Source organism: Anas acuta, chromosome 2, assembly GCF_963932015.1.
Source record: "Anas acuta chromosome 2, bAnaAcu1.1, whole genome shotgun sequence".
NCBI classification, from domain to species: Eukaryota; Metazoa; Chordata; class Aves; order Anseriformes; family Anatidae; genus Anas; species Anas acuta.
This window is the reverse complement of record NC_088980.1, coordinates 74,749,488-74,764,127: the sequence shown is the minus strand read 5'-3', so window position 1 is coordinate 74,764,127 and position 14,640 is coordinate 74,749,488. Positions and strand designations below refer to the sequence as shown.

The 14,640-nt window shown below is 35.7% G+C and overlaps 1 long non-coding RNA gene across 1 annotated transcript in view; it reads right to left on the bottom strand.

Moving 5' to 3' along the window:
- Window positions 1-13,598, bottom strand: part of LOC137851744 (uncharacterized) — a 33,043-nt gene extending 19,445 nt beyond the window's left edge. The window contains exon 1 of the long non-coding RNA XR_011093420.1: window positions 13,291-13,598. This is a non-coding gene — a long non-coding RNA (uncharacterized lncRNA). The remainder of the gene's footprint in view (window positions 1-13,290) is intronic.
- Window positions 13,599-14,640: the final 1,042 nt, after the last annotated feature.

The following is a 14,640-nucleotide window of genomic DNA, read 5'->3' as shown; positions in this document are numbered from 1 at the left end:
CTATTTTTCCTTGAAGAAATGTAGCCCTCAGAGAGGGTAAGATTATTTTCTTTAGACAGATCTCTGTTTCAGGTTCTTAGCTCTGCAAAAATCTTTTCTCCAGATGCTGCTAATGGCCTCTGCCACCCAGAGCCGCTATCAAATGTTATAATAACCAATTATTCATTCTAGTGTCAACAGTAATAACTCCAGAAATCCATAAATAAATCATCATACTGAGTAAGTGGGACAATATAGTTCAGAATTCTGAGCTGACACAGATGTTCTTTATAGAAAGAGGTAATTTTAGGTCAACAACGTTTCTTCAGTTTTAGGCTAAAACAACGAGAGACATTACATATTTAGGAGTACAGAATACTGTCTGCCTTCTGGGCTTTAACAGCAACAGGAGCTGGTTCCTTTCCACATATTCTTGTTACAAAAGTTCTCCATTAATTTCAAGAGCTTTCTTCCTAGCATAATTTAAAAGTATCTACATTACTGTCTTTTTTTTTCCTGCTCCTGCTAGTAGGATCTACTTGGACACACTCCTTCTTATACATTACCTAAAAGCAAATAATAACATTACCTCACCTGGAGAAAAAGTAGAAATTAATACAACAAAAATTTCTTTATGCTAGGATTATTTTCATCTCTTTTTCTGAAGACAGCAAGAAAGTATGACACACTTTTTTTTTTCCTTCTGGTGCGTAAGTTTCATGGAGAAAGATGGGAGCAGAATATTCTTATATTAGTGCGATATCTTCCATGCCAAAACCAACTTCCTAAAACCAACTTCTTTTGAAAACTGCTTCTGCCAGGAGACAGGAAGGAGAATAAAATTTTTAATATGCTACCAGACAGAAGCAGGCCTTTTTAAGAGGAATTTCCTACTTTCTAAGGATAAAGGTCAGGGAACCAGTAGCAATATCAGCTGAAGACACTGGGTAAAAACAACAATACACACACACACACACACGAAAGAGCTTTTAAAATAAAAAAAAAAAAAGTTTTAAGTGCATTATGAAATAACACATGCATGAAAAGCCCTGTTAAATGGTTTCACCAAAGAACATTTTGCCTAACTTGTCTTTCTCTCAAAATCTAAGGGTTTATTTCTGTCACAGCTGAAAACCCGAGAAGTTTGGTGCCTCTGTAAAATAAGCTTTTTTAAACTCCACACCAAAAATTCTTTACAAGTTTAGTGACAGATTTGCCGCTAGCAAGCAAATGAGTATCACAAGAAGAAACAAAAAAAACAGTGTGTATTAGCTTGCTCAGGGTTCTCTCCACCTATATTATTCTACAGCATGACTTTAGTGCCCTGTGGTGATGAATACTGTAGGCTGATGGAACAAAATGTTGAAAACTTATCACAGAAAGCAGAACTAAATGACTCTGTGACCTTCCAGTGACATGCCAGCATAACATAGTGAGAAATTTGCATGAAGTCGGAAAGGCTTTTTTTTTAATTTACCCAAATTTATACTACACAGATTTAGATTAAAATCTTACTATTTTCTTCAAATAGTTTTGTATTTCCTTTCAGGAAAAGAAAAGCTGTTGCCAGAACATCCAAAAATTAATTACAAAATCCACTTGAAAACACACAGTTCAGAATTTCAATTCTATATGTTTTATTCAGGTTTAATTATATTTTGCATTATAGTAGAGCAGAAAGTGATTTTCATATTTTCAAAGAAAGGGATTTTTTGTTTGGTTTCTTTAAAAAAGCTAGTACACCACTTGTCATTTAAATGAACAAAATAATGAATTGCAAATGGAGAGAACTCAGTGAAGCATGAGACCATTTAGCTAAATATTTATACATCCTTACAGATCCTTGTTTCCCTGGAAAGGTTATTTGAGTGTAAATGTGACATTTTGAAATGTGTGACTGCAGTGAAAACTAAATCAATCATAAGTCATTTATCACTTCGTTATGAAATTTAATGTTTATCTTCATTCACACTCTCATTTAAAGAGGTCTTGTCCCTCTAATTATTGGCTTTGAGTCTCAGTACTTTTTCCAGGCAATTAATTTTTTTCTTGCTTACATCTGACCCATATAGGGGTCTGTTCTGCTATAATAAATACATATTTTAATAAAATTAATAACCCATTTTCAGTCACTGATATGCCGGTATTTCTTTCAAATGGAATTCCACAGCATTCAGCACATTTATTGTATCTTTATCACTAATTTTACATCCTTCACAATCATTTCAGGTAGCCAGACAAACTAGGGACTGTAGCTACACAGTCCCAACCTAAACTTTTCTCCTGCTTGACTTCCACTTAAGACAATCAGTTAGTAAGAAAAAGTTAGTCTATTCTGCTAGTTCAAAGAATATATTATGTGTTCACTAACGTAAAATTTTCTGTTTCCATGTTGTTCATAGTTTCCCAACTTGCATTAATTTTACTTTTGCATACTTATTACCTGTACAAATACAATGCTCTTACAATTATACTTTCACATGAGGAAGATATCTTGTACTGTCTTTGTACACAAACTGGGGAAATGTTTCCCCTATGGCCATACCACCCCCACAAAACAAATAAACCAACCAACCAACCATGATCAGGAGAAGGTTGGTTAAAGGTTGTATGTATGTACTGGATCAAACAGGCAAATTGCATCTACACTAACTACACTAGCATTAATCCTATCCATTGTTTTTGTAACCAGGACTGTTTAATTCTAGCTTGGTTAGGTGAAAGGAAGTTACATTCATGTACACATGCAGTCCTGATTCAACATAACATTAAAGGTATTATCCAGTTTGGGACATGCACATTGCAAATGCTTTTTACTCTTATTTTACAGTGCTTTACATTTTTTAGAAAATAATTTCACAGATCCTTCTGAAGGAAACATTTTGATGCTGCAAAAAACCTGCCTTTTCACCAAATGCATGGTGTCCTGATAAAAAATGGAACACAATTTAGGTCAAGTCAGAGCAGAAGAATTTTTTTTTTCTTTCTTTCTTTCTTTTTTCCTGCAGGAGACACCACAGAGAAGCAGTGTCAGGCTCTGCTGGCAGAAACTCAGAAACTCTGACTAAATCAGGCAGGATGTATACCTTTAGGTTATACAACGCTGTTCTTCACCAAACAGTGTCAGATGAGCAGGCAATGGGAAACTGCAACAGCCACTGAAATCTCTCATACAGGAAGGCTCTGTTAGGAGCATTCCACTTTGTCAACCGACTGGCCAGACCACCAGCTGCTACTGTCTCTTTAGAAGCGAGGCCTGTGAGATGGTAACTATTTTGCTTCCACACTGGAAATGTGAATGATTTTGACCACTCAGATGTGTACCAAAGCCAGATCAGAGAGGGGAAGGGTGTAAGCTTTAGTTCTGACCCTGTACTTCCCTAGCCTCAGGAGCAGTCATCTCTCCCTCAGTAAGCCAGACCTTCACTGCACATACTTGGCTCATAACAGTCCTTTGAAAAACAAACAGCTTGTGATCCTACGAAGGCCAGAACACACCTTCCACGTGCGTAATATTCATCATTAAAGAACAATTTTTTTCAGTTATCTGAAACAGTAACACTGAGTATTTGCAAAGGCAAAACGAAGTATCAGAGGAATCTGATGCATTTCCCTCCGATTATACATCTGGTTCCACAAGCCTTGTGCAGCTTGGATGTCTGAGTAACCAGAATTTCTGGTCAGAATGGAAAGTAATTATTCTACTGTTGGGTTGTCTTGAGATGAATAATTCCTTGTTAATGTTAATTCCCTTAGTGAGAAGGAAGTTTACTTCTTCAAAGTTATTATGGGACAGTAAAACCAGTTTCCTTCCATTTCAGTATTGAAGTGAAACTGCAGCCTACTCGTCTAAGAATCAGAGCAGGCAGAGCTGCTCTGAGCTGCTAGAGCTGCAAGACATACATACAGCTTAAACCTGCCTTTTGTAACAAAAGAGCATCCCTCACCTCCACTGCACATGCCTTTTGTTTTAGATCTGTGAATTATACATGGCATTACTGGAGGGTGCTTAGAGATTCCGAAGTGTGGGTGTGCATTGCTTTTGTGCTGCAGTCAATCTTTGAAAATACATTCTGTAATACTGTTGTTTGTTTGTTTGGTTTTTCTCCTTATAAACAAAGTCAGTAATTGTAGGGTTCAATTACTAACTGAATTAATTTTTCAGTATCCAATCGTTTGTAGAAGAGAGAAAAATAACATATATGTGTCTAACACAAATTCAAAGGATTGACAAATTCTATACAATGTCAAATGAGATCACCTGTAGGCACCTGTCTCATGGGACTCCTAATAATTTTTGGTATCACTGAATTTGCTATCATCTTTCTTTCAACCCATTCATCACCACCACCACCTCAACAACAACAACAAAATCCTGTGTTGCCTTTGGGAAAGCAAACAAACAAACTGACCACTCAGTCAGGAGGAGGCTCATGCCTTAAGCAGCTGGTCTCATTTCTGAGGGAGTCTGCTTTTTGGCTCCTTATCCAGCCTAGAGACGACACTTCCCTGATCTTTGTCCTGTCCAGAAACTGTGCACAAGCTGTGCATAGCTGGCAATTCTCTTTGTGCACCCTTGTGCATTTTTTTTTCTTTTTTCTTTTCTTTTTTTTTTTTTTTTTTTTTAATGACTATCAAAGATGTGGGTAAGGGAGAGGCCGTGACACTACACAGGAATACACACAAGCTCATATAATAATTTGACAATAGGTTTCCTACTATCTTTCTATTCTTCTGGAAATACTTCTAGAGACATTTACAAAATCTGAACTTTGTAATTTTTGTATCATCTGCAGCATGAAAGCATAAAGCAAATTCAAGTCTATATAACAAAATTCGAACAGGTCATTGACTATTGGTGGCATGGACACTGTAAAACATTAGGAAGAGATAAAAATATACATTTGTGTCAAAGCTGTGATAAGTACTAACTCAAATTTTCTGAGCTACGAGTAGCTTGAGGACATACAAACCTGGAAAGTGATTATATATGTTTAATCTTATTTAACAATTACACTTAAATACACAAGTAGCTAGCTTATCTACTTCAATTTTTCTACCCCAGGCAGGGATTCTCCCCCCTATGCATTTACTCTAGGGCTTATGACAACACATCCTAGGCTAAGTTGACCTTTAAATACCAACAAATAGATGAAATTAATAATAATTAGAAAACCCTCAAATTTGTTTAAGAACTCCTCATGGTTGAGTGTTTTTCTGTTTGTTTTTTTGTTTTGTTTTGTTTTTTGATTATGTTTTTAAGTATAACTTTGTGTTAATTGTTTAAAACATTATAGACATAAAAAAAACCCTCCAACAATCTATCTGGCATTTTATGCTTCCATAAAAACACTCCAGGGTGCCCATTACTGTATGATATCAGCATGCATACTAAGCTCATTGTAGGTGAGCTGTGTTAATATTATGCTTCAACAGCACACCCTGGAGTGTCTTATTGCTTAAATGATGGAAAGGTCAACCATTTACAGCACACTATCATGTTTCACAGAACAATTCTACATTATCATTCTCTGTTACCTCATCCTTTTGGGAAAAGTGCTTGCAAGGAAAAATAACAAACACAATTCAATTAAATCAGCTTTGTAAAAGTGCTAATATGCAGCATAATCTTGTAGTTCTCTTTGGATAGCAAGTAAGGTCACATCCCTTCTATACAGTGTTAGCATAAATTATGTATCAGTAGAAAATTCAGTAAAACCTCCAGTCAACAATCTATGCAGATATTAATATTTTTAAATAAAATGGAAGGACTGAATCTTGCAGAGGCTGATATGTTTGCTTCAGAATATATTAAGGTTAACAATGAACAGAGCAGTATTAGAGGGAAATAAATAATGGAATTTTAGCATTGATATGCCCTCACACATCTCAGCTGTTTCAGTGCAGGGACTTCCTGCAGACCTTCTGAGAATCTCTCTAGGTATGGCACACTAAAGGGGAGCAGAGTGGAAGAACCTGCAGCCAGGATGGATGTGGCATGATTGTTCCATAACTATATAGTTGAGGTCTCCAGAATTGCTATCCTAGTCATAATCTTTGGTAATAAGTATCCAAAAGGAAGACTTTTGTTAGTGCTTCCTCTACTTACTGTGCTTTTGATTAATTCAACCAGCCTGTCACGCAGCTGTTCTATATACTACGAAGACTGACACTGCACAAAATACACCTCCTGAATACTACTTAATCTTGACTCAGATTCCACTTTGAACGGTCCTATAAATCATACAAATCCACAAAACTAAATATGGATTTGCAAGCAGAGTATTTTTGCTCAACAAGATAAAAGCTTCTATTTTCTTGGCACCCAAACTGCCATCCCAGAACAAAAGAAATATTCTCCAGTTATGTAGAGGGGATGCCGTTTATGAGAGTACCCAGCATCACCCATTTTATGGTACTAGGGCTCTTCTAGAAAGTATAGGATTCTTTTCCTCTGCCTATTGTTCTTGAAGGTGCAGTAGTAATCACACCAAGACTCCCTGTGATGGACTCTGTATCGCTCTTGAAGAATACCAGGAAGGTTCCTAAAGAAGCTGAATGCAAGCAAAACAGCCTTTACTCTCTGCAACAGACCACCACTGCTTCAGCAACACCACCTCAGCTTGGCCTTCAAGATACATCTGAAGGCTACATCATATTGAAAGAAAGCAGACTAGCATTAAAAGAAACAAATCAAACCAAACACACAGCCAACTTTAGATTTGTCTACCTTCCTTCCGACATCGTCTTCTCTCCACAGCCCTATCAGCCCTGAATCCCAATGCTGCTTTTTGTTGTTGTTTTGTTTTGTTACATTCTGTGGTGGTCAGAATACAGTAGGATCACATTGGAAAGATGTGAGGGTTCATCACTAGGAGTGATACCAAGCATGTGTTGAAATAAACGCAATAGTGATTTATCCTCTTTTCTACAAGTTCCATTTTTAAGTTAAAATAATAATTGTTACAAATTCCTGAGTGTTAGTTAAAAGCAAAGTAGGAGAACTCTTTCAGGGTTAGACAGTGCCAAAGAGCCACTACATATACAAACGTACTTCAGTTAGAAGAATGCAATCTTTTTGGTGAGTATAATAAGCATCAATGATGATGGTATCAGTAAATTTTAAAGTGTAGTAAAAGTTATTTAGAAGGTGTAGATTTTCTAAAACTTCTTTAAAGTGATCCCAGTAAGGCAGATCTCTTTGTTCCTCAAATTTAAATTTCTATTAACTTAAAACATTTTTTCATTAACTCTAAGAGGTTTCCTTGATCAGAACAGATCTAAAAATTCACATCTACTCTGAGTAACCATATCTTTAGTGTTTCATTTATGGGCTGCTATTATTTCTTCTTTTGCTTTTCATGTCTTATTATGTATTTTTTCTGAAAAGCAATTGCACTGTATGTATTTATATGTATATGTACTTATGCATTTACATATATATGTAATATATGTATATATACATATATATATTTGCATTTATATGTATTTATGCATATGTAAAAAGAAATAAAAAGCAAAAACTGCATTTTGACATACCTTTCTGATTCTTCTTTTCACTACAAATTGGGACTTCCGGAGTATATTGGGAAAAAGCACATCTCAAATGCTACTGCATGTTTGTTAGGATAATAAATTATCAGTACAACTTTGAAAGTGATCCATCAGTAAAATGTTACTTCTTTTTCTACACCTAAAGGGAAATGCTTCCTTTGCCTGGTGCACAGAGATAAGAAACACTTTGATATTTCTCCTAGCTTTTGTGCCCTATCCAAGTGCTACTACATGTATTATCTTGAGACCAGCAGAAACCATACCAGTGTGTTCACTTCCCAACTCATAGTTTCTAATAGAAATAAAACCAAACATAGGTGTTTGGTTTCATGAAATTCAGTAGATATTTACAAATCTTACAGCGTTTTTTGTTTGTTTGTTTTGACTAAAAATGCATATGTAGACACATTTATACAATATTTATTTATTTTATTTTAATACCAATATAGGAAAGTGAATCTCGGAGGGCCTCCATGTAACAAAACTCAGACCACTCCCCCCTTTCAAGAACACACGTTTCTTTAACTCCAAAGTTAAAGCAGAGCACTTCATGCTTTAAAAAACTAGCTTTAACCCTGATTTACTGTGCTTATAAAGAAAAAAAAAAAAGTAATCACAAATATACACTTGTTCTTTAAAGTAATTCTAGAAAATTCCTGTTATCGATATCTTAAGGCCTTCCCTTTCAAATATTCCTTATGCAAAGCTATCACAATATTACACTGAAAAACAGGCATCCAATGCAGATTTAAAAACAAACAAAAAAAAAAAAAAACAACACTCCAAATGCTAGAATATATGCACTCCTAAATAAGCATTTTGATTTTGTATAACATATTCAGAGCAAGGCAATGCTTTAATCAAACAAGTGCATGTTGAAGCTTGGACCAGCTATAAACAATTTTAACTATATCAATCCCACTGTTACGTTGCTGTGTTCAAAGCACCAATATGACCAGCCTTGAATTCTGTGAAGTCATGGATGTTTCAGACTTCAGTATAACAGACAAGTTAATTTTAGAAGTGTTAACTCTGTCAGGCAAGTATTTTTGAAATTCCTTTTTTTTTTTGTTTCTTTTTTTTTTTTTTTTTAATTATATATTCATATTTTATCAGAAAAAAAAAAAAAAAAAAAAAAAAAACTCAACCAACCATTCTGTCTCCAAATTCCCCCTTAAGGCCTCTTCTACATGGCATATTCTAAGAAGTTCTCCCCTCTCCCTGTTTGGAATTAACATCTGCTTCCTGAAATAACAGGATTAGTCAGGTATTTATGGATCCTTTCCCACCAAAGGAAAAATAGTCAAATAAGTCCTCTACAAATGTTGAAAGTCAAGCAGCATCCAACATGATAGCATAAATATAAAATAGGTGAAGTACAAAGATATGATATTAGAAAGGAAAGCTTCTTCATATGTAATAGTCAATTATAAAAGATTCACTGAACTTCCTTTGGGTATTTCTGTGTAATATACTAACTAAACAGAAAAGAAGAAATATACTAACTAAACAGAAAAGAGAGAGAATAGCTCTCTCTCTCTCTCATATATATATATATTATTTATTTTATATATATATATATATATATATATATATATATATATATATATATATATTATTTGTTCCCCCCAAATCTTCAGACCGTTGATCTGGAGGAAAGTGTTACTACAAAAGCATCAGCAAACCCAGACAAGAAAAGTAAAGTGGTGAAGTTGCAGGAATGCATGCAGATATGGATGCGCAAACACAAATACCCAAACTATATGAGGGATGCAGTCTAAGATGTGCAGGTCACACAACCCTTCAGATACTTGGAAACATTACTCCACTAAGACAAACCAGGAAGTAAAATAAATAAAATGCACATAGTGCCTTGGTATTCATAATCCTTGATAAAAGGTGCTCCAGTAAATCTACTGCATCTGGTCAAATAGCAAAGGTAGCTTGCAGTAAACTATAACAACAATGAAAGAGCCCTGCTAAAGGGTCAAAGTGGCAGTTTCAAAGTTTAATTAAGCAAAAGATTTTTGAAGCAAATTAGCAAAGGATCTAAAACATCCTTCTCCATACAAAAAATGGTGACTCTCTTCCTGTCAAGAATTCTAACTCCAGACTTCTACAAACAGAAATAAATCTTGAAAAATAGGCAATAGAAAAAAATAGCATTTTTGTTGATTCAAGAATATTTTCCACAATGTTACCACCAAACATCCCTCTCCCCCACACAAAAGGTAAAAAATACTTACATTTACATCAGCCACAATTAGACAGGATCAGGAAAGGGAGAGAGGCAGAGAAGAAAGAAACCTGCTTCTTATTCATCTTTCAGAAGATTGACTGAAGATTAACATCTATTGAGAGTGACATGGACATTGACACATCAAGTCTTTTCCCCTTCACACACAAGCACTGAATATGAACATGAAATTGAACATACCCAAGCTGTTTAAAATAAATAAATGTTTTAAAATAGCTCTTGTCCTTCAGAACTCCTTAGGCTATATGCCAGGAAACTACCACCTACCATTATTAGAATCCCTAGTAACACAAAGAAAGTAGTCACATCAGGACATTGTTTAGAAATTTGCTTGACTGAAAAAAAACGTTTACTGTCACAGTTATCCTGGAAGTGGATAAGTAATATTTTATGAGGCGAATTATACAATCATGCTAATGAGAGTATATTCCCAAGATGACTTGTGCATGTGAAAACATATAACCATTCAGTTCTCCAAAGGAAGGATATAGATAGATCTTTTAGAGAGGTAAAAACCCTTAACAACAATAATAATCATAGATAACTGAATCCTTAAGCACAGTAGAGAAGAACTAAGAAAAAAAAAAAAAAAAAAAAAAAGGAAAAGGATGTTCAGGAGTAAGACTAAATCTTTGTTTGACCATTTGCAAATTGTCTGAAGACAATATTCTCACTTCATGAGTAGGACTCTTATGTGATATTGATAACTACCACTGTCAATGAAGAAGGAACCACATATGACCTACTTCAATGAAACACAACACCAGAACAGCCTATTTAATATCTTTATCAATAAGCCACATAAAAGACCGAATACACCATCAAGTTTCCAATGACACCAAATTAAAGGGAATAGTCAGTACCCTCAGTGAAGGGTCCCCAAGCAGGTCATATCTGAAGTATTCCATGTGAGGAGAGGTCAAAGGTCTGGGGCTTGCTCAGCTTGGCTTATGAGCAGCTTTCAATACCCACGAGGAATCACTGAGAAGTTGTAGCCAGGCTTTTTACAACAGTGCATAAGTTAGAGGAGGAGGGAGAAGGGACATAAACTGAAAAAGAAGTTGATATACGGAAAAACAAGCCACCATGGGGACAGTCAAACAGGGGAGCATGTATACAAAGAGATCCAGTAATCTCCATCCTTGAAGACAAGATCAGGCAAGACAAAATACTGAGCAACCTGTTCTGAATCAACTGTTGGCACTCCTTTGAGGAGGATGTTATATTAGATGATCTCCCAAGACCTCTTCCAACCTGGTTAAAGAGTGAAGAAGTCTAGAGGGTCACTGTAAAGCAAGCAGATTTGGTTCCCAAGGGGAGTAAGTAATTCATGCTCTTTATACTAGTTCAACTCCTGGTTTGAGGCAAGTATCTTCTTTGCAGTAAATTTAGGACTGATCAGCAATACCTTTGAAAGAGTAAAAGGCAACTTCCAAAACAGCAGCCATAAAACAGCACCCATAGCTTAAGGCTGGCAATTTGATGAAAAAAAGACTTACTTTGTTGTTTATTAAAAAAAATCAAACCTCAAAAACCCGATTAAGAATAGATACTTAATCATGATTATCAAAAAACAACCCCCACACCCTCACACTAAGCTACAGAATCATCTAAATTGTAGAGAAATGCACAAAAAAGGATAACACATTTTCTTAGAGGCTTTATGTTCTACTACAATATATTTCTAAAACAGTAAAACTTCAGAGAAATCTGACCAGAAATATTACATGTGCATTTTTGTATGCACACATTCAACTTTACTCTTAAGAAAGTTGGTATTTTCCTCAAATTGCTAAATATTAATCTTTTTCCAAATAAAAATAGTAGTACTACAAATCAGGAGGAAGATACAACGTGAAAAAACATTCCACAGTGATTGAAAAACTAGAAGCAGGCAGAGTTAGTTGGCCTCTTCATTTTTCAATATTGCATCAGTATAAATATGCTCTTCAGATTTTCTTACTTCCAAATCTCAGTGTTAACTTTATGCTTGCTCTTCTAGATGCTGATATTGCTTTTGTCCTCAATTTATCTGCCTCGTCCTTTACTCTCACAAAGTCTTTTATTCACCATATCAAATCAAATGATGGTTACTGATGCATCAACCAGTTTTCTCTCTCTATTTCACAGATAATATCAAGAGGGACAGAACAGAATTGCAGTGATGCAAGGACAGAAGAGGCATTCAGCTGTCTTGATTTGTTACTAAAGCCTTCTGCAGTTTTGTTCTGCAGATCAAGTAGTTCATTTCAGAAACAGAGCTTTTTATTACAAAAGTCTATTTGCCAAAGGCAGTCAGTTGGCATCTACACAGTTTCATGAGGGTTACAGCTCCAGACCACTGTGTATTCATGTATATGCTTTTCTCTCTTACCTCTTAAAAAAAAAATCATTTAAATAATTTAAATAAATTAATACCATAATATAAAACCTTTTTATAAAATCATTCTCAGCAGTTATCATATTTTTAGTGGAGATATGATAGCTTAGTTATAATGCAAACATAAGAGCACAGAGCTAACCAAACCAAAGTATTTGTTGAAAACAGATTTCCTGGTAGGAACTGAACTTAACTAAATCTAGGTGTTTTAGAATTATTTGTGGATGATGCATTAACACATACAGTTTCAAATTCTCAGCCTGAAGTAATTATATAATTATTCAAAACTTTACAGTTAGAATTTTAATCAAGTTTGAGATCGTGTTGCAATAGATGCAGTTGAACCATGAAGAAATATTTGTTCTGTTCCTAGCATGTAAAATTTATTTTCTCTGCGACCATGAACATATCACCAAAATCTTTGGGGTGTGGGGGGGAAAGGGGTATCCTACACATTTGTATATATTTTAGTATAGTTACATAATCAGTGTTTGTTGTTGCTAGACAGCATAAAACAGATTCCAAGACTGTCACCCATAGATACCTCAAAGATTTTAATACAACAACCTTTGACTGAAGTAGCATACACAATATTTACTCTGAGATGATGCAGTTTTAACCAAGAGACAAATACAGTGAGATTATAAGTACCTTAAGAGCTCCCTCTGGAATTCAAGCCTCTGAAGAACCTTCGTGAATATACTGACATTTAATTTACACCACTCATAAGACACATTATTAAGCACTACACTTTCTCTACTAGGATATCATGAAAATGTTTTGTCAGAGTTATTGCAATCAGTCAGCGTGAAGCATTAATGCTTACTTAAAATGACAAATAGCACTCAGAAAATCCTGTAAGTTCTCAGCATTGCTAATGACAGATCAAGCCCAGAAGTATTGTGCGCACATGGAATAGTGGGGCAAAGACATACCAGTGAAGAGGAATGTAAAGGGAATAGTTTTAATCTTGTAGAATTTGATGCTCAACCAATGGACAAAACAGAATGATTACCTCTTTTTAACATTTTTTTCATTCATTAAGCTCTGACAGTGAACAAAAATATTTGATTAAGAAAGCCTTAAGAAGAGAATGGATTAGGAATTAAACTTCACATACCTGGCATGGAACAAACCAGAGTGCTAGAGGTGAGATTTACGTATTCCATGTGTTCTCTTATTCCTCCCCCCTACTTTCCAGCTAAGGGCTGGGGGGATAAAAATGGGGAGAAGATGACAGAAGAAAGGACAAAATGTCAAAATCCAACCTATTTCTAAAGTTTGGTTGGCTTCCTGGGCTGCAGGTGCACATTACCAGCTCACATTTAGATTCTCAGCAACCAACACCCCCATGTCCTTTTTCCCCTCTAGTCCTGGCCCCAGCCGGCCCCAGTGGCCCCACAGCAGGGCACGGCTGGGCCCAGCAGCCAAGATGGCGGCGCCTCGCCTCAGGGACAGCCTGGGGAAGAAAGGAGGGCACAGCGCTGCCCGGCAGCCGGCAGAAAGAAGGGAAGAAAGGGGGAGAAACAGCCCTGCCGGCACCTGGGGCAGCCCCTGGGCAGGAGGCTGCACTACAGCAGGGATTTATTTCCCTGCAGCAACCAGCTAAGGTCAACCCACCACAGCAGTTTACACTGGTAATGGCAAAAACATTACCAACATAGTTATTGTCAAATAGTTATTTTGTGTAGAGCTAATTACATCCACCTACAAACAGATACATATCTGTTAAAGGGCCAAATTCATTTCTGATGATTTTTTTTAAAAAAACACTTTTTGGGAATTTTTAAGGATGATCATGATACTTCAATGAAGTACTAACATAAGACATTTTACTCAGGCTTCCATAGGAAATGATAAAAATTTGCACCTTTGCAGAGTACACACCCATACCCCAATAAAGGTTTAAATGTCTATCTGTGTACATGCAATATGCAGGAAACTGTAGAACAGAAATTTAGATTTATTTTATTCCAGCAACTAAAGACAATCCCCAAGCCTGGGTTGAAAGAAATTTAAAACACATTTCACCCTTTCAAATATGAAGCACTATCTTTAATTATTCTATTCCAAAACAGCTTTGGTTATTTTCCTGTTATCCAAAGTTCAAGTTTAACACACCTCATTGATTCTAATACCAATATTAAAGTAACGACAAATAAATTTTGCATTTGCATATGGGATAGTGAGACATCAGAGAAGAGCTTGCTCTACCCACTAGTAAATGGATCATATCAAGATGCAAATATTTATTTTGGAATATGATGCTCAAATGCACAGCTTATTCAGGAAAACTAGGTTAACTACAGAGATTCTTACAATATTCTAAATTTTTAAGCAAAGACCAAGTATCCCTGGTCTCACAGAATATCTTATACACAGTGAATGGGATTTTTTTTTTCAATTTCCATTCATGCCATAAAGTCCTCCTTGGTTTTGTTTTACTGCAGCGTCTTACTAGAAATAGGCA